General features: G+C 44.6%; 1 gene segment (V, D, J or C); it reads right to left on the bottom strand.

Moving 5' to 3' along the window:
• Positions 1-1,695: 1,695 nt before the first annotated feature.
• Positions 1,696-17,622, bottom strand: LOC309452849 (Ig mu chain C region-like). The segment is given in 8 exons: positions 17,519-17,622; positions 17,131-17,439; positions 14,713-14,765; positions 13,904-14,030; positions 7,521-7,826; positions 5,986-6,315; positions 4,834-5,166; positions 1,696-3,172 (listed from the first exon to the last, which is right to left on the bottom strand).
• Positions 17,623-18,533: the final 911 nt, after the last annotated feature.

The raw sequence follows: 18,533 nt of genomic DNA, 5'->3' as shown, positions 1-18,533 counted from the left end.
TTAATTGTTTAATAAGGATTTGGGGGATAAAATAGGGATTTTTTGGCCAAAAAATAGGGGGGGTTGGGTGAAGAAATAGGGAATTTGGGGCAAGAAGGGAAAAATAGGGATTTTGTGTGGAAATAAAGGGGTTTGGGGGGCAAAAAATATGAATTTGGGGGCAAAAAAAAAGGTGGTTTTGGGGCAAAAATTGGGGTTTTAGGGGGGGAAATGGGGGGTTTGGGGCCAGGGGGTTTTTGGGGTGAAACACGGGGGTTTTGGGCACCTTGATGAGGGTGACGGTCGCGCTGTAGAAGAGGCTGAGGATGAAGAGGACGATGAAGGTCGAGGCCGTGGCCCAAAGTTCGTGGAGATCGTCCTGTTCAGCCTCTGTGACATCATCCAAAAGCGCTATTTTTGGGGGAAAAAAAACCACAAAAACAGCGAGTTAACACTCTTGGGTACAAAATGGGGGACAGACTCAAGCATTTTTGGGGGGATTTGTGGCATTTTGGGGTCGATTTGGGGCTGTTTTGGTGTCAAAAGTAGTAGGAAATTGCGTTCGAGGGCCCAGTTTACGCCTCAAATTCTGGGGTTTTACCCCCAAAATATTGATTTTTAACCCAAATCTGGTGGGTTTACCACAAAATCTGAGATGCACGCCCCCCAAAAATGGGGCTTTTACCCCCAAATCCTGGAGTTTTACCTCAAAATCAGGTATTTCTACACAAAATCTGGGGGTTTATCTGCAAAATTTGAGGCGCACACCCCCCCAAAAAGTGATTTTTACCCCCCAAAAAAATTATTTTTAACCCCAAATCTGGAGGTTTTACTGCAAAACATGAAGTGCAGACCCCTAAAAATGGGGGGGTTACCCCCAAATCCTGGATTTTTTACCTCAAAATCGGCAGTTTTACCCAAAATTCAGGGGAGGTCACACCTCAAAATCCAGGATTTATACCCAAAATTTGAGACATTTTACCCCCAAACCCTGGATTTTTACCCCAAATCCAGACCTGAAGCCCGCCCCCCCACCCCCAAATTCCTCATCCTCCAGCCCCTAAATATCCATTTTTAACCCCAAAAACTCCTCTTCCAAGGGCCATCCCCCTTTTTTTCCCGCCAAAATGTGGGTAGTTTCCAGGCCTCAATTTCAAATTTTGGGCTAAAAATCACAGATTTTGGGGTAAAAATTCCACTTCTTGGGGTGCACACCCAAGATTTTGGGGCAAAATTACCAAATTTTGGGGTACAAATCCCAAATTTTGGGGTAAAACCCCCCCAAAATGCCGCAAATGCATCAAAACACCCCAAAGCCAGCTGCTCCCCCACCCTTTTTAATCAAGCTGCCCAACCCCCCCAAAGCAAAAATGGGGCGTTTTTCATCAAAATTCCATTTTATTGCTTTTTTTTGTTTTTTTTTTTTGGTGCTTTGCAGAAAATCCGTTGTGGGGTTTTTTTTTTGATTTCCAGAAAATTCGTTGGGTTTTGTAAAAAATTTGTTGCCGTTTTCTACCAAAATCCATCGAGGGGCTTGAAAATTCATCATTTTTAGAACATTCAGCACGTTGGTTGAAAATTCGTCACGTTCTCTTAAAATTTGTGGCGCTTTCGGCAAATTGAAGCGTTTGGAAAATTCGCCGCATTTTCCAAAAATTTCCTGGGGATTTTTAAGAATTTATCCCGTTTTTAAAAAAAATTTATAGTATTTTTAAAAAATTTATAGTATTTTTAAAAAATTTATTGTATTTCTAAAAAAATTCCTTGAGTTTTTTGAAAGTTTCCTGGTATTTTTGAAAACTTGTGATTTTTTAAAACCTGTTGCAATTTTCCAAAATCTGATGGATTTTTTAAATTAATATATTTTAAATATTTTTTAATTACTATCTTTAAAAATTAAAATTAACATTTAAAAATATTTTGAAATGAATTTTAAAAAATATTTTGAAATTATCATTTTTAAAATTAAAAATGAAGATTTAAAAATATTTTGAAATGAACATTTAAAAATATTATTGAATTGAGATTCAAAAATATTTTGAAATTAAGATTGAAAAAATCCGTCGTAATTTTGAAATTAATATTTTAAAAATTATCCTATTTTTGAAATTAATATTTAAAAAAATCCATCGTAATTTTGACATTAATATTTAAAAAATCATCATATTTTTGAAATTACTACCTAAAAAATCCATCGTATTTTTGAAATTAATATTTTTTAAAATCCGCCATATTTTTGAAATTAATATTTTAAAATCTGCCATATTTTTGAAATTAATGTTTAAAAAATCATATTTTGAAATTAATATTTAAAAACATCCCTCGTATTTTTGAAATTAATATTTAAAAATCCATCATATTTTCAAAATTAATATTTTAAAAAATCCACCATATTTTTGAAATTAGTATTAAAAAAATCATCATCTTTTGAAATTAATATTTAAAAACCTCATCGTATTTTTGAAATTAATATTTAAAAATCCATTGTATTTTCAAAATTAATATTTTAAAAAATCCGCCATATTTTCCAAATTAATATTTTAAAAATCCGCCACGTTTTCCAAATTAATATTCTAAAAATCCGCCACATTTCGCAAAACCCACCAAATTTTTAACCATTAACGATGCTTTTCAAGAACGCGCCGTCTTTGTCAAAAACCCAATTTGTTCCAGAAATCCACCTAATTTTTCACGTTTTTATTATTTTCCGTTGCCTCCAGCTCCAAACGCCCCATTTCCCTCCCCTCCCCCCACAATTCCACCCCAAGGATTTGGGTGAAAAGCCGCCGGATTCAGTAACAGGCGGCGGCGGAGTCGGCGAGGACGAGCGAGACGTTGACGGCGGCGGCTTTACCGGAATTCCGGTCCACGGATTTCTGGGCGAGCCGGAGCGGGAGCCGCTCGTGCCCCACCAGACACGTGAAGACGCTGCCCCGCCCCCACTCCTCGCTGGCCACCCGCAGGGCGCTGTAGGTGACGTAAGCGCCGCCCGGAGCGCCGCGATTGGCCGGGACGGGCGGGAAGGTGACGTAGTGGGCGGGATCCATGGGCTCCCCGTTGCGCAACCAGCGAACCAGCACGTCCGGGGGGTTGAAATCCGTCACCAAACAGGTGACGGTGACGCTTTCGTGCAGCGAAACCTGCTCGGGCGCCGGGGGGAGGACGTAGAGCGAGGGCGCCCGGGCGTCGTGCGCTGGGGAAACGAGCAAAATTCAGTCAAATCGGACAAAAAATTGAGAAATCGCGGCCGGTTTCGCAAAAATCGGCATCGGAATTTAACCGTTTACTCCAAATTTTGCAAAATATACAGCGAGGTTGTATCTATTTTTGTTTAAAATTTTGCAAAATACGTGTTTTCAATTTAGCGAAAATAAAAGCCGGTGCGATCGCACCGATTTCCCCAAATCTTGCAAAATTAAATGTTGATGAAATTACCCCAATTTCCCCAAATTTTGCAAAGTTAAATGTTGATGTAATTACCCCAATCTCCCCAAATTTTGCAAAATTAAACGTTGATGTAATTACCCCAATCTCCCCAAATCTTGAAAAATTAAATGTTGATGTAATTACCCCAATTTCCCCAAATTTTGCAAAATTAAACGTTGATGTAATTACCCCAATTTCCCCAAATTTTGCAAAATTAAACGTTGATGTAATTACCCCAATTTCCCCAAATTTTGCAAAATTAAATGTTGATGTAATTACCCTAATTTCCCCAAATTTTGCAAAATTAAACGTTGATGTAATTACCCCAATCTCCCCAAATCTTGCAAAATTAAATGTTGATGTAATTACCCCAATCTCCCCAAATCTTGCAAAATTAAACGTTGATGTAATTACCCCAATCTCCCCAAATCTTGCAAAATTAAATGTTGATGTAATTACCCAAATTTCCCCAAATCTTGCAAAATTAAACGTTGATGTAATTACCCCAATTTCCCCAAATCTTGCAAAATTAAATGTTGATGTAATTACCCCAATCTCCCCAAATTTTGCAAAATTAAATGTTGATGTAATTACCCCAATCTCCCCAAATCTTGCAAAATTAAATGTTGATGTAATTACCCTAATTTCCCCAAATTTTGCAAAATTAAATGTTGATGTAATTACCCCAATCTCCCCAAATTTTGCAAAATTAAACGTTGATGTAATTACCCCAATTTCCCCAAATTTTGCAAAATTAAACGTTGATGTAATTACCCCAATTTCCCCAAATTTTGCAAAATTAAACGTTGATGTAATTACCCCAATCTCCCCAAATCTTGAAAAATTAAACGTTGATGTAATTACCCCAATCTCCCCAAATCTTGCAAAATTAAATGTTGATGTAATTACCCCAGTTTCCCCAAATCTTGCAAAATTAAATGTTGATGTAATTACCCTAATTTCCCCAAATCTTGCAAAATTAAATGTTGATGTAATTACCCCAATTTCCCCAAATCTTGCAAAATTAAATGTTGATGTAATTACCCCAATCTCCCCAAATTTTGCAAAATTAAACGTTGATGTAATTACCCCAATCTCCCCAAATCTTGAAAAATTAAATGTTGATGAAATTACCCCAATCTCCCCAAATTTTGCAAAATTAAATGTTGATGTAATTACCCCAATCTCCCCAAATCTTGCAAAATTAAATGTTGATGTAATTACCCCAATCTCCCCAAATCTTGCAAAATTAAACGTTGATGTAATTACCCCAATTTCCCCAAATCTTGAAAAATTAAATGTTGATGAAATTACCCCAATCTCCCCAAATTTTGCAAAATTAAATGTTGATGTAATTACCCCAATCTCCCCAAATCTTGCAAAATTAAATGTTGATGTAATTACCCTAATTTCCCCCCAAAAACTCACCTGGTGTCTTCTGCAGAGTGACCAGTGTGGGCAAGTCCAGCTGGGGGTGGGTGACGTTGCAGGTGTAGACGTCGCCGGCGTCCCATTCGTCGGCGCAGACGGTGGCCACGCCCTCCACCGTGAAGAACCCGTTGGATTGGAGGACCTGGCTGGATATCTTGGTTTCCAATTGGTCGCCCGTTTCCTTCAACCAGGAAATGCTCAACCCCTTGACGGTGGGGAGGTTGAGGACCTGGCACGTCAACTTGGCCGATTGGTCCGTGAAGATGTCGGCGAATCGCGGGTGGATGGTGCGGACGATGATCTCATCGCCACTGGGATTGGGCGGTTCATCTACGAGAAGACGCGGTGGTTATTTGGGGTGGTTTCCCCCCAAAACGATGGCCCGTTGTCCCCAAAAGTCATGGTTGACGTCCCAGATGGGATCCCTTAGAACTGATGATCATTTTGGGTGGTTTTCCCCCAAAACGATGGCCCGTTGTCCCCAAAACTCATGGTTGACGTCCCAGATGGGATCCCCCAGAACTTTGAGGTGCTTTCTCCCAAAACAACATCCCCATTGTCCCCAAATTGTCCCCAAAACTCATGGTTGATGTCCCAGATGGGATCCCCCAGAACTGATGCTCATTTTGGGTGGTTTTCCCCCAAAACGATGTCCTTGTTGTCCCCAAATTATTCCATTGTCCCCAAAACTCATGGTTGACGTCCCAGATGGGATCCCCTAGAACTCTGAGGTGCTTTCTCCCAAAACATTGTCCCCATTGTCCCCAAATTGTCCCCAAAACTCATGGCTGACATCCTAGATGGGATCCCCTAGAACTCTGAGGTGTTTTCTCTCAAAACAACGTCCCCGTTGTCCCCAAATTGTCCCCAAAACTCATGGTTGACGTCCTAGATGGGATCCCCTAGAACTATGAGGTGGTTTCTCCCAAAACATCATCCCCATTGTCCCCAAATTGTCCCCAAAACTCATGGTTGACGTCCTAGATGGGATCCCCTAGAACTTTGAGGTGTTTTCTCCCAAAACATCGTCCCCATTGTCCCCAAATTGTCCCCAAAACTCATGGCTGACATCCCAGGTGGGATCCCCCACAACTATGAGGTGGTTTCCCCCCAAAACAATGTCCCCATTGTCCCCAAATCGTCACTTACATCCGCACTCGATCCCTTTGCTCGTGTTCCTCAACTCGTCCCCGACCTGGCACGTGTAGACGCTCCCCGCGTCCCACTCGGCCTCGGTGACACCGGCGCGGCTGGTGGTGACGAAGGCGCCGCCCGAGGCCACCGGGGGGTCGGTGGTGACGCCGGTGACGAGGGTGGTGCCGTCGCGGAGCCAGCGGATGGTGGCCGGGGGGACCCGGTGGCCCCAGATTTGACACAGGACGGTGGCGTTGCGGAAGGGACCCTCGAAGTCCTCACGGGATGGGGGGTAGAGGGTGACGATGGGGACAGTGGGGATGGTGGGGGGGGGCGGAGCGGGACCTGTGGGGGACAAAAAGAAAGAGGGTGAGAGGGGGGCAAGAGGGGGGACAGTGGGGTGACACGGGAGGGTGACAACGGGGGTGACATGGGGAGGTGACAATGGAAGGGGACAATGGGGTGTGACACCAGGGTGAAGACATGGAGAGGTGACATGGGGAGGTGACGGCAGGAGGTGGCACTGGGATGTCACACAGGGAGGTGACACCAGGATATGACACATGGAGGTGACGCTGGGTTGTTACAGTGGGAGGTGACACGGGGAGATGGCACCAGGACATGACACAAGGATGTGACACCAGGAGGTGACACGGGGAGATGGCACCAGGACATGACACAAGGACGTGACACCAGGAGGTGACACGGGGAGATGGCACCAGGACGTGACACAAGGATGTGACACCAGGAGGTGACACGGGGAGATGGCACCAGGACGTGACACAAGGACGTGACACCAGGAGGTGACACGGGGAGATGGCACCAGGACGTGACACAAGAATGTGACACCAGGAGGTGACACGGGGAGATGGCACCAGGACGTGACACAAGGATGTGACACCAGGAGGTGACAAAAGGACATGACACTGGGGTGTGACAATGGGACGTGACACTGGGATGTGACACTGGGATGTGACCCGGAGAGGTGACACTATTACATGACACTGGGGTGGTGACACCAGGAGGTGACACAGGGAGGTGACAAGGGGACATGACACTGAGCTGTGACATGGGGAGGTGACACCAGGAGGTGACACCGGCTCATGACACCGGGATGTGACAATGAGATGTGACAATGAGATGTGACACAGGAAGGAGAAACTGGGACATGACACAGGGATGTGACAGGGATGTGACAATGGGACATGACATGGGAAGGTGACACCAGGGGGTGACACCAGGATCTGACACGGGGAGGTGACACTGGGAGGTGACAACGGGACAGGACACGGGGAGGTGACACCAGGGGGTGACACCGGGATATGACACCAAGAGGTGACACTGGGAGGTGACAATGGGACATGATACAGAGAGGTGACACCAGGATATGACACGGGGAGGTGACACTGGGAGGTGACAACGGGACATGACACAGAGAGGTGACACCAGGGGGTGACACCGGGATACGACACCGGGAGATGACACCGGGAGGTGACAACGGGACAGGACACGGGGAGGTGCCACCGGAGGTGCCACCGGGTGCCACTCACCGTGATTGGTCACCTGGACGCTCCGCGTCCCCACGGGGTGCCGCGCGGTGCAGACGAACGGCTGCTGCGCCTTCCCCTCCAGCAGGGGGCGCACCAGGTGGGACACGGCGCCGGTGCCGCCGCGGGCGACGGCGACGCTGCGGTGGGTGGTGACGCCGGCGGTGACGGCGCCGGTGACGTTGCTGCTCCAGGCGAAGGTGACGGCGTCGGGGACGAAGTCCAGGGCCAGACAGGCCACCGAGTACTGGGTTGGGGACAGGGACGAGCAGGGGGACAGCGGCACCAGCCAGGGGGCTCTGCCGGAGCCTGGAAATGGGGGGAAAATGGGCGGGTTTGGGAAAAACGGGGATAAGAATAATTGGAATAATAGTTTGGGGGAAAAGTGCCAGTTTGGGGCACAAAACTCCCCAGTTTTGGTGTAAAATGGCCGAGTATAGACCAGTATGCACCAGTATAAACTGGGACCGGTAACACACCAGTAAGGACCAGTATCAGACACGTACAAGCCATTAGGGACCAGTGCAGACAAGTATGAACCAGTAAGGACCAGTACACACTAGGACCAGACCAGCAGAAACTGGGACCAGTACAGAACCAGTACCAGACCAGTACAGACTGGGACCAATACAGAACCACTACCGGACCAGTACAAACTGGGACCAGTACCAGACAAGCAGAGACCAGTACCAGACCAGTACAGACCAGGACCAGTACACACCAGTACTGACCAGTACCAGACACGTTCAGGCCAGTACTAGACCAGTATAGACAAGTATGAACCAGTACAGACCAGTATGAACCAGTACGGACCAGTACGTACCAGTACAAACTGGGACCAGTACTGGCTAACCCAGACCAGTACAGAACCAGTACAAACTTGGATCAGTACTGGACCAGTACCAGGCTAGTACAGAACCAGTATGGACCAGTACAAACCGGGACCAGTGCTGGCTGCCCCACACCAATACAGACCAGTACAAACCAGTACAGAGCAGCATAAACTGGAACTAGTACCAGACACGCACAGGCCAGTACAGACCAGTACAGATCAGAATGGGCCAGCACAGACTGGTACCAGTACCAGACCAGTCGCCCCATAGCTACCCCTTCAGAACCAGTTTAAACCAGTACAGACCAGTAGAGGCCAGTACAAACTGGGACCAGTACTGGCTGCCCCAGACCGGTACCAGACCAGTACAAACCAGTATTGCCCGGTACCAGACCAGTCTCCCCATAGCTGCCCCTTCAGAACCAGTTTAAACCAGTACAGACCAGTACAAACTGGGACCAGCACTGGCTGCCCGAGACCAGTACCAGACCAGTACCGGACCAGTACAAACCAGTACTGCCCAGTACCGACCAGTCGCCGCATAGCTGCCCCTTCAGAACCAGTTTAGACCAGTTTAAACCAGTACAGACCAGTACAAACTGGGACCAGCACTGGCTGCCCCAGACCGGTACCGGACCAGTACTGGACCAGTGCCAGATTGCTACCGGACCAGTACAAACCAGTACTGCCCAGTACTGGACCAGTCGCCCCATAGCTGCCGCTTCAGAACCAGTTTAGACTAGTTTAAACCGGCACCAGCCCAGTACAAACCAGTACTGCCCAGTACCGGACCAGTACAAACCAGTACTGCCCAGTACCAGACCAGTCGCCCCATAGCTAACCCTTCATAACCAGTTTAGACCAGTTTAAACCAGTACAGACCAGTACAAACTGGGACCAGCACTGGCTGCCCCAGACCGGTACCAGACCAGTACAAACCAGTACTGCCCAGTACTGGACCAGTTGCCCCATAGCTGCCCCTTCAGAACCAGTTTAGACTAGTTTAAACCAGTACCAGACCAGTACTGGACCAGTACTGCCCAGTACTGAACCAGTACAAACCAGTACTGCCCAGTACTGGACCAGTTGCCCCATAGCTGCCCCTTCAGAACCAGTTTAGACTAGTTTAAACCAGTACCGGACCAGTACAAGCCAGTACTGCCCAGTACCGGACCAGTACCGGACCAGTACAAACCAGTACCAGACCAGTCACCCCACAGCTACCCCTTCAGAACCAGTTTAAACCAGTACAAACTGGGACCAGTACTGGCTGCCCCAGACCGGTACCAGACCAGTACCGGACCAGTACAAACCAGTACTGCCCAGTACTGGACCAGTTGCCCCATAGCTGCCCCTTCAGAACCAGTTTAGACCAGTTTAAACCAGTACCGGACCAGTACCGGACCAGTACTGCCCAGTACCAGACCCGTCGCCCCATAGCTGCCCCTTCAGAACCAGTTTAAACCAGTACCAGCCCAATACAAACTGGGACCAGCACTGGCTGCCTGAGAACAGTACCAGACCAGTACTGGACCAGTACAAACCAGTACTGCCCAGTACCGACCAGTCGCCCCATAGCTGCCCCTTCAGAACCAGTTTAGACTAGTTTAAAGCAGTACAAACTGGGACCAGTACTGGCTGCCCGGGACCGGTACCAGACCAGTACTGGACCAGTACAAACCAGTACCGCCCAGTACCAGACCTGTCGCCCCATAGCTGCCCCTCCAGAACCAGTTTAGACCAGTACTAGCCCAGTACAAACCAGTAAAGTGCAGTAAAAACCAGTACAGCCCAGTATGAGCCCACTACAGACCAGTACTGCCCAGTACTGGACCAGTACAGGCCAGTACAAACCAGTACAGGACAGTACAGCCCAGTACAAACCAGTACCAGCCCAGTACTGGACCAGTACAAACCAGTACCAGCCCAGTACAAACCAGTACCAGCCCAGTACAAACCAGTACAGGCCAGTACTGCCCAGTACTGGACCAGTACCGGCCAGTACAAACCAGTACCAGCCCAGTACTGGACCAGTACAAACCAGTACAGCCCAGTACAAACCAGTACCAGCCCAGTACACACCAGTACAGGCCAGTACTGCCCAGTATAAACCAGTACTAGCCCAGTACTGGACGAGTACAAACCAGTACAGGCCAGTACTGTCCAGTACAAACCAGTACCAGCCCAGTACAGCCCAGTACAGGCCAGTACAAACCAGTACAAACCAGTACAAACCAGTACCAGCCCAGCTGCCCCTTGGGAACCAATTAATCCCTCTAATTACTCTTATTAGTGACCCCACACCTGTGAACCAGCCCTAATTAAGCCCCTAATTAGCGCTGCTCATTAACACCCAACCACCCCTCACTCGACCCCAAATCTCATTAAAATTCCGTTAACTAAATCCCCCAAATTAATTAAATCCCAAAAATAATTAATTAAATCCCACAAATTAATTAGTTAAACCACTTGCCGGATGCCCAAAACTGAATTAATTGCCCTGAGAGTAATTAGCGGTGGTAAATAGCCCCCGGGGGTAATTAATAGGGTCCTGGTAATGGGTTCTTGATAAGGGTTGAAAAGCCAAAGATGCCTCATTAATTAGATTAATTGGACTAATAGATGTATTAATTAATTGGACTAATATATTAGATTAATCGAACTAATAAATGTATTAATTAGGTTAACTGGATAAATAGCTTAATTGTGCTAATATATGATATTAATCGGGCTAATAAATAAATTCGATTAATTGCACTAATCATGTTAATATCAATATATTAAGATATCGATATCAATACCTATTAATTATTATACATTGATTAATATATTACTATATAATGTAATATAAATTTTATATAAATTATATATTAATTTTATATTATATTATTTATACATTATATATTAAATATATAATATATTATATATTAATATATTAATTATTATATTAATAATATAATATAATATAATATAATATAATATAATATAATATAATATAATATAATATAATATAATATAATATAATATAATATAATATAATATAATATAATATAATATAATATAATATAATATAATATAATATAATATAATATAATATAATATAATATAATAATATCAATATAAAGAATGTTAAAATATAATTTTATCTATTAAAAACTATCAATATTTTTAAATTATAATTTTCTATTTGTTAAAATCTGTAAATATTTTTAATTTGATATATTTATCTATTAAAATATATCGAGATTTAATCAAAAACCTATTTAATCGATTTGAAATGATCGATTTTTCAAGTGAAGCTTTTCATCCACATCGAAAAATTTCTCAATAAAAGTTGGGCTGAAAAATTGCCCAAAACCACCTGAATTCACCCCAAACTGGCTGTTTTTCCCCTCACTTACTAAAAAAAAGGTGTTTTTCACCCAAACCAGGTGCTGTTTTCAACCTGTTTAATTCGATTTATTTCCAATGCAAAAAAAGGGGGAATTGGGGCAAAAAAGCCACTTCTCCTTTCTTGTTGTTTTCGAAACCGAAATCGGGTTATTTTGAGCAATTTTGGGCTGAAAAGCACCCAAGCGGAGCCGCCACCTGCGGGCTGAAAATCGGCCATTTTGAGGCTGAAAACAACAACTTTTAATCTAATTTCTATATATTTTTCAACCTTTGGGTCATTGTGAATGTTGCGGCTCTAATGGCCAAAAAATGGTTTTTTTGTGATTATTTTATCACAATATCCAGGGCAAATAATTCAATTTTTGGTGTCGTGCTGTAATGTCGACTTCAAATTTTAAGTATTTTTTCTTAAAATATATTTATGGTAAATTGGGGAGAAAATTTATATATAATTCACAAAATTGTTATAATATATAATATATAATATATAATATATAATATATAATATATAATATATAATATATAATATATAATATATAATATATAATATATAATATATATGTTATATATTTATATATTTTTATATATTATATTATATTATATTATATTATATTATATTATATTATATTATATTATATTATATTATATTATATTATATTATATTATATTATATTATATTATATTATATTATATTATATTATATTATTATATTCACAAAAATGGGCCAAAAAGGGTAAAAATACTTGTCAAATCCCCAATTAAAATTTAACGTTCGTTTGATTGATCGTTAATGAGAAAAGAGATTAATTTAGGGGGAAAATTAATTCTAATTTTTTGTCTGAATTTAGAAATTTTGTATTAGTGAAAGGTTAAAAAATGAATTATTTGATGTTGTCAAAAAACCTTAAAACCACCCCCAAAATATCATTAAAATGAAGATTTTTTTTTAAGCCGAGACTAAACCTCCACAAATTGCACCAAAAGCCCCAAAAATGACAAATTTTCAAGGAAAATTGGGATAAAACCAACAAAATTCGACCAAATTCACAGAGACCGAAATTCAGGGATTTTCACCAGCAAATTTACCTCAAAATTGCCCAAAATGACCCAAAAAATAATGGAGAAATGACTTAAAATATAGTTTATCCACCTCAATTTTCCCCCGTTGTTTCAAGTCAGATTTTTCATTTCAATCTCATTATTTTTAAGCAAAATCGGACATTTTGTCCCCAAATTTCACACTTTTTCAAAGAAAACCTCCTAAAAATGCCCAATTTAGGGGCTTTTTGACCATTTTTGCAGCTGAATTGCCCCCAGATTTCTTTTTTTCCCCAAAAAAAAGACCTTAAAATGAACCTTTTTCCTGAATTCTGCCATAAAAACTCTAAAAAATCACTTTTTGGCCCATTTGTGATCATCAAACCACTTCTAAATGATTATTTTGCCCTGGAAAAAACCCTAAAAATGGAACTTTTGACCAATTTTTGACTTAGAAACCACCTATAAATTATTTTTACCGAGAAAAAAAACTAAAATCAACATTTTTGCCCAAATCCTCCATTAAATTGCCCTAAAATAGACCCTAAAATCAACATTTTCGCCCCAAATCTGCCATTAAATTGCACTAAAACTGACCCTAAAATCAACATTTTTGCCCCAAATCTCCCATTTTACCACTTCCAGATCAATTTTCTCCCTAAATAAAGACCCAAAAAATCGACTTTTTTGGCCCAATCTCCCATGTTATCCCTCACAGACCAATTTTCTCCTTAAAAAAAGACCCTAAAATCGACTCTTTTTTACCCAAATCTGCCACCAAATCCCCTCAGGGTGAATTTTTCACCTCAAATAAACCCCCAAATCGCCTTTTTGACCCATTTTTTACCCTCAAATTCCCTCAAATAGTCGCCAAAAATCATCTTTTTCACCTCTAAACGGCCATTTCCCCCCCCAAAATGCCCTATAACGCGACATTTTGCCCTAAACCACAACATTTTGCCCCAAACCGCGACATTTTGCCCCAGACCCGCCATTTTTCCCGCCCCGGGGCCATTTGGGCCATTAATGGGGCGGGGGGGGGGCTGAGTCTTCCCGCCCAAATTTTGGGGTGAAAATGACCCAAATTGGTCCCCGAGGTGACAACGGGGGGACGAGGACTCACCGGAGGAGACGGTGACGACGACTCCGGCGCCCCAGGCGTCGATGCTACCAGGAGCACCGTGGTCCCAAAACCGCCTCTTTTCGTACAAAAACTGTGTCTGGGGGGCGAGACAGACACGCTCGGGCACCTGCAGTTAAAAACAGACCAAAAATAAATGGGTTTTGTGGTTTTTGTGCTTTTTTGGAACAGATTTTGACCCCAAATGGCCGGCGCGGGAAACGGAGCAAATGGATTGGGGTTGAAACTGGGCCTAAAGGGGCAAAACGTGACAGGATTTGGGTCAAAATTGGGCCCAAAGAAGCAAAACATGACAGGATTTGGGTCTAAATTGGCCCAAAGAGGCAAAATGTGCTCAGATTTGGGTCAAAATTGGCTCAAAGAGGCAAAACATGACAGGATTTGGGTCAAAATTGGGCACAATGAGGCAAAACTTGCTCAGATTTCGGGTCAAAATTGGACCAAAGAGGAAAAATGTGCCAAGATTTGGATCAACACTGGATGGAAGAGTCAAAGTGGCCCAGATTTGGGTCAAAACTGGCCCAAAGAGACAAAACTTGCCGGGATTTTCGTTCAAAATTGGCCATAAAGGGTGAAACATGCCCAGATTTGGGTCCAAATTGGCCCAAAGAGGGAAAGAATCCCCTGATACGGGTCAAAATCAGCAAAATGAGATTAAAACATCCCCGGGTTTGCTGCGAAATTGCCAATAAAGGGTTAAACATCTCCATATTTGCAGTAAAAATGGTGATGAGGGGAAAAGCGTCTCTATTTTGGGTGAGAAAAGGGGAAGAGGGAACAAGTCAATGAGCGGAGTTTTTGTCACCGCTTGTGTCACCGTGATTAGCACCCCAACCAGCACCAGTACCAGGTCCCACGGTGACACAGGGTGACACAAAATCCCCCGCGGGGCCGCACGCCCATGAAAACGCCCCCAAAATGACCCAAATCGCCTCAGAATTGCCATGAAAACGGGCGCGAAGGCAAAAGCGTCCCCGGGGCTGCTGGAAATGGCCGTAAGAACCAAATATCCCCGGTTTTAGTGGGAAAAAGGGTTGGAAGTGGAAAATTCACCTCAGGTTTGGTGAAAGAAATGGCGTTGGAGGACAAAGAATCGGAGCAAAGAGCAAAACTGGGCACAGATTTGGGGGGAAATTGGCCCAAAGAACCAACTCGTGCCTGGATTTGGGTTGAAACTGGGCCTGAAGAGGCAAAACATGCCAAGATTTGGGGCTAAATTGGCCCAAAGCCCAAACACGTGATTAAACTTGGGGTAAAATTGGCCATAAAGGATCAAATGTGCCCCGATTTGGGATAAAATTGGCCCAAAGAGGCAAAACTTGGCTGGATTTGGCTTGAAACTGGGCCCGAAGGGGCAAAACATGACAGGATTTGGGTCAAAATTGGCCCAAAGAGGCAAAACATGACAGGATTTGGGTCTAAATTGGCTCAAAGAGGCAAAATATGACAGGATTTGGGTCAAAATTGGCCCAAAGAGGCAAAACATACCGAGATTGGGTCAAAATTGACCCACAGAGGCAAAATGTGCCAAGATTTGGATCAACACTGGATGGAAGCGTCAAAGTGGGCCCAGATTTGGGTCAAAACTGGCCCAAAGAGACAAAACTTGCCGGGATCTTGGTTCAAAATTGGCCATAAAGGGTGAAACGTGCCCAGATTTGGGTCCAAATTGGCCCAAAGAGGGAAAGAATCCCCTGATACGGGTCAAAATCAGCAAAATGAGATTAAAACATCCCCGGGTTTGCTGCGAAATTGCCAATAAAGGGTTAAACATCTCCATATTTGCAGTAAAAATGGTGATGAGGGGAAAAGCGTCTCTATTTTGGGTGAGAAAAGGGGAAGAGGGAACAAGTCAATGAGCGGAGTTTTTGTCACCGCTTGTGTCACCGTGATAAGCAACAGTACCAGCACCCCAACTAGTACCAGGTCCCACGGTGACACAGGGTGACACAAAAACCCCCGCGGGGCTGCACGCCCATGAAAACGCCCCCAAAATGACCCAAATCGCCTCAGAATTGCCGTGAAAACGGGCGCGAAGGCAAAAGCGTCCCCGGGGCTGCTGGAAATGGCCGTAAGAACCAAATATCCCCGGTTTTAGTGGGAAAAAGGGTTGGAAGTGGAAAATTCACCTCAGGTTTGGTGAAAGAAATGGCGTTGGAGGACAAAGAATTGGAGCAAAGAGCAAAACTGGGCACGGATTTGGGGGAAATTTGGCCCAAAGAACCAACTCATGCCTGGATTTGGGTTGAAACTGGGCCTGAAGAGGCAAAACATGCCAAGATTTGGGGCTAAATTGGCCCAAAGCCCCAACACGTGATTAAACTTGGGGTAAAACTGGCCATAAAGGATCAAATGTGCCCCGATTTGGGATAAAATTGGCCCAAAGAGGCAAAACTTGGCTGGGTTTGGCTTGAAACTGGGGCCAAAGAGGCGAAACGTGCTCAGATTTGGGTCAGAATTGGGCCCAAAGAGGCAAAATGTGCCAAGATTTGGATCCAAACTGGATGGAAGAGACGAAGTGGGCCCAGATTTGGGTCAAAACTGGGCCTGAAGAGGCAAAACATGCCCAGATTTGTGTCAAAATTGGCACAAAGAGGGCAAGTGTGGTCAGTTTGGGGTCAAAATTGGCCCAAGGAAGCAAAACGTGCCCAGATTTGGGTCAAAATTGGCCTGAAGATTCAACGTGTGACTATATTTTGGTTGCAACTAGGCCTGAAGAGGCAAAACATGCCCAGATTTAGGCAAAATATGCCTGGATTTGGGTTAATCTTGGCCCAAAGCCCCAAGCGTCAAGATTTGTGTCAAGATCAGTCAGAAAAGGCAAAACATCCCCCGATTTTGCTTCAAAATGCGCCTCGGGGGGGAGGTTCTTCGTGATGCCTCTTGGGCGCTCTTGGGCGCTCTTGGTCGCTCGAGGCCGCTCGGCCGCCCTTGGCGGCTCTAGGTTGCCCTTGGTGGCTCTAGGCCGCCCTTGGTCACTCTAGGCAGCCCTTGGTCGCTCTAGGCCGCCCTTGGTCGCTCTCGGCCGCCCTTGGTCGCTCTAGGCCGCCCTTGGTCGCTCTAGGCCGCCCTTGGTCGCCCTTGGTCGCTCTTGGTCTCTCTAGGCCACCCTTGGGCGCTCTAGGCCGCTCGGCCATGACGAAGCCCTTCGGGTCGTCAACGCTGGGAGGTTTTTGTGCGGCGGCGGACGGGAGTCGCGCCGCCGTGAGCACTTTTGGCGCAGTAATAAGTGCCCGTGTCCTCGGCCTTGAGGCTGTTCAGCTGCAGCGTCACCGTGCTCTGGCCGTTGTCCCTCGAGATGGTGGCCCGGCCCTGGACCGATGGCGCGTACCTGGTGGTACCACCATCGTAACTAATACCCGCGACATACTCGAGCCCGCCGTTGGGCGCCTGTCGCGCCCACTCCATGGCATAGCTGCTGAAGGTGAAGCCTGAGCCCTTGCAGACGAGGCGCAGGGACCCCCCGGGGGACACGAGGCCGCCCCCGGACTCCGCCAATTCAACGGCCGCCTGGAGACCTGCGACAAAAAGAGAAACGTCAATTAAAACCGCCAGAAATCGCAACGTTTCGCCTCAAAAAGAGGGTTTCGGGCCTACCCGGCAGGGCGGCGAGGACGAGCAAGATGGCGGAGGCCAACTGGATGCCCATGGTGCCGATGGCGAAGGTGCCTCCATGGTGGGACCCGGCGGGTCTTATAGCCCAAAATTTGCATCCATTTGCATCAACGCCGCCCCCTCCCGCCTGTTAATTGCGCTCGTTAGGGCGTTAATTGTGCGAGGGGGGGGTTGTTTTCGCGGGTTTAATGGCAGGTGTGCAATTAATTGATTAAGCGTGAGGTCTCTGGGGGATTAACTGAGGATGCGCATGAAATTAATCAATTTTTAGGCCTCTCCAGTGAATTAATCACAAACGTGCACTAAATTACTTAATTACGAGGTTACTATTACAAGGTTGCTATTAATTGCGAGGTCTCTGGGGACTTTATTGCAGATTTGCACTAAATTAATTAATTACAATTTTAGAATTACAAGGTTGCAATTAATTGCGAGGTCTCTGGGGAATTAATTGCAGATTTGCACTAAATTAATTAATTGCGAGGTCTCCGGATAATTAATCCCAGATGCGCACGAAATTAAATAATTTTTAGGTCTCTCCGGTGAATTAACCGCGGATGAGCAGTAAATTAATTAATTACAAGGCGTCTGGTGAATTAATCATTAAATTAATTAATTGCAAGTTCTGTCCGGTGAATTAATCCCAGATGTCCACTAAATTAATTAATTTTAAGTCTTCTCTGGTGAATTCATCGCGGACGTGTATGCAATTAATTAATTACAGGTTCTCCAGGGAATTAATCGCAGGTGTGCGCTAAATTAATTAATTACAACTTCTCTCCAGTCAACTAATTGCAGGTGTGCATTAAACTAATTATTAAGTCTCTCCAGGGAATTAATCACAGATGTGCACGAAATTGATTAATTACGAGGTGTCCCCGGAGAATTAATCGCAGGCGCGCGCTAAATTAATTAATCACAAGGTCTCTGTGGGGTTCATCGTGTAATTAATTAATTGCCTTATCGCAGCTAGAGGCGGAATTAATTAATTGCAAGC

Source organism: Streptopelia decaocto, assembly GCF_964273445.1.
Source record: "Streptopelia decaocto genome assembly, contig: HAP1_SCAFFOLD_630, whole genome shotgun sequence".
Classification (NCBI taxonomy): domain Eukaryota; kingdom Metazoa; phylum Chordata; class Aves; order Columbiformes; family Columbidae; genus Streptopelia; species Streptopelia decaocto.
The sequence above is the reverse complement of the archived record's forward strand: the minus strand, read 5'-3'. Positions and strand labels throughout refer to the sequence as shown.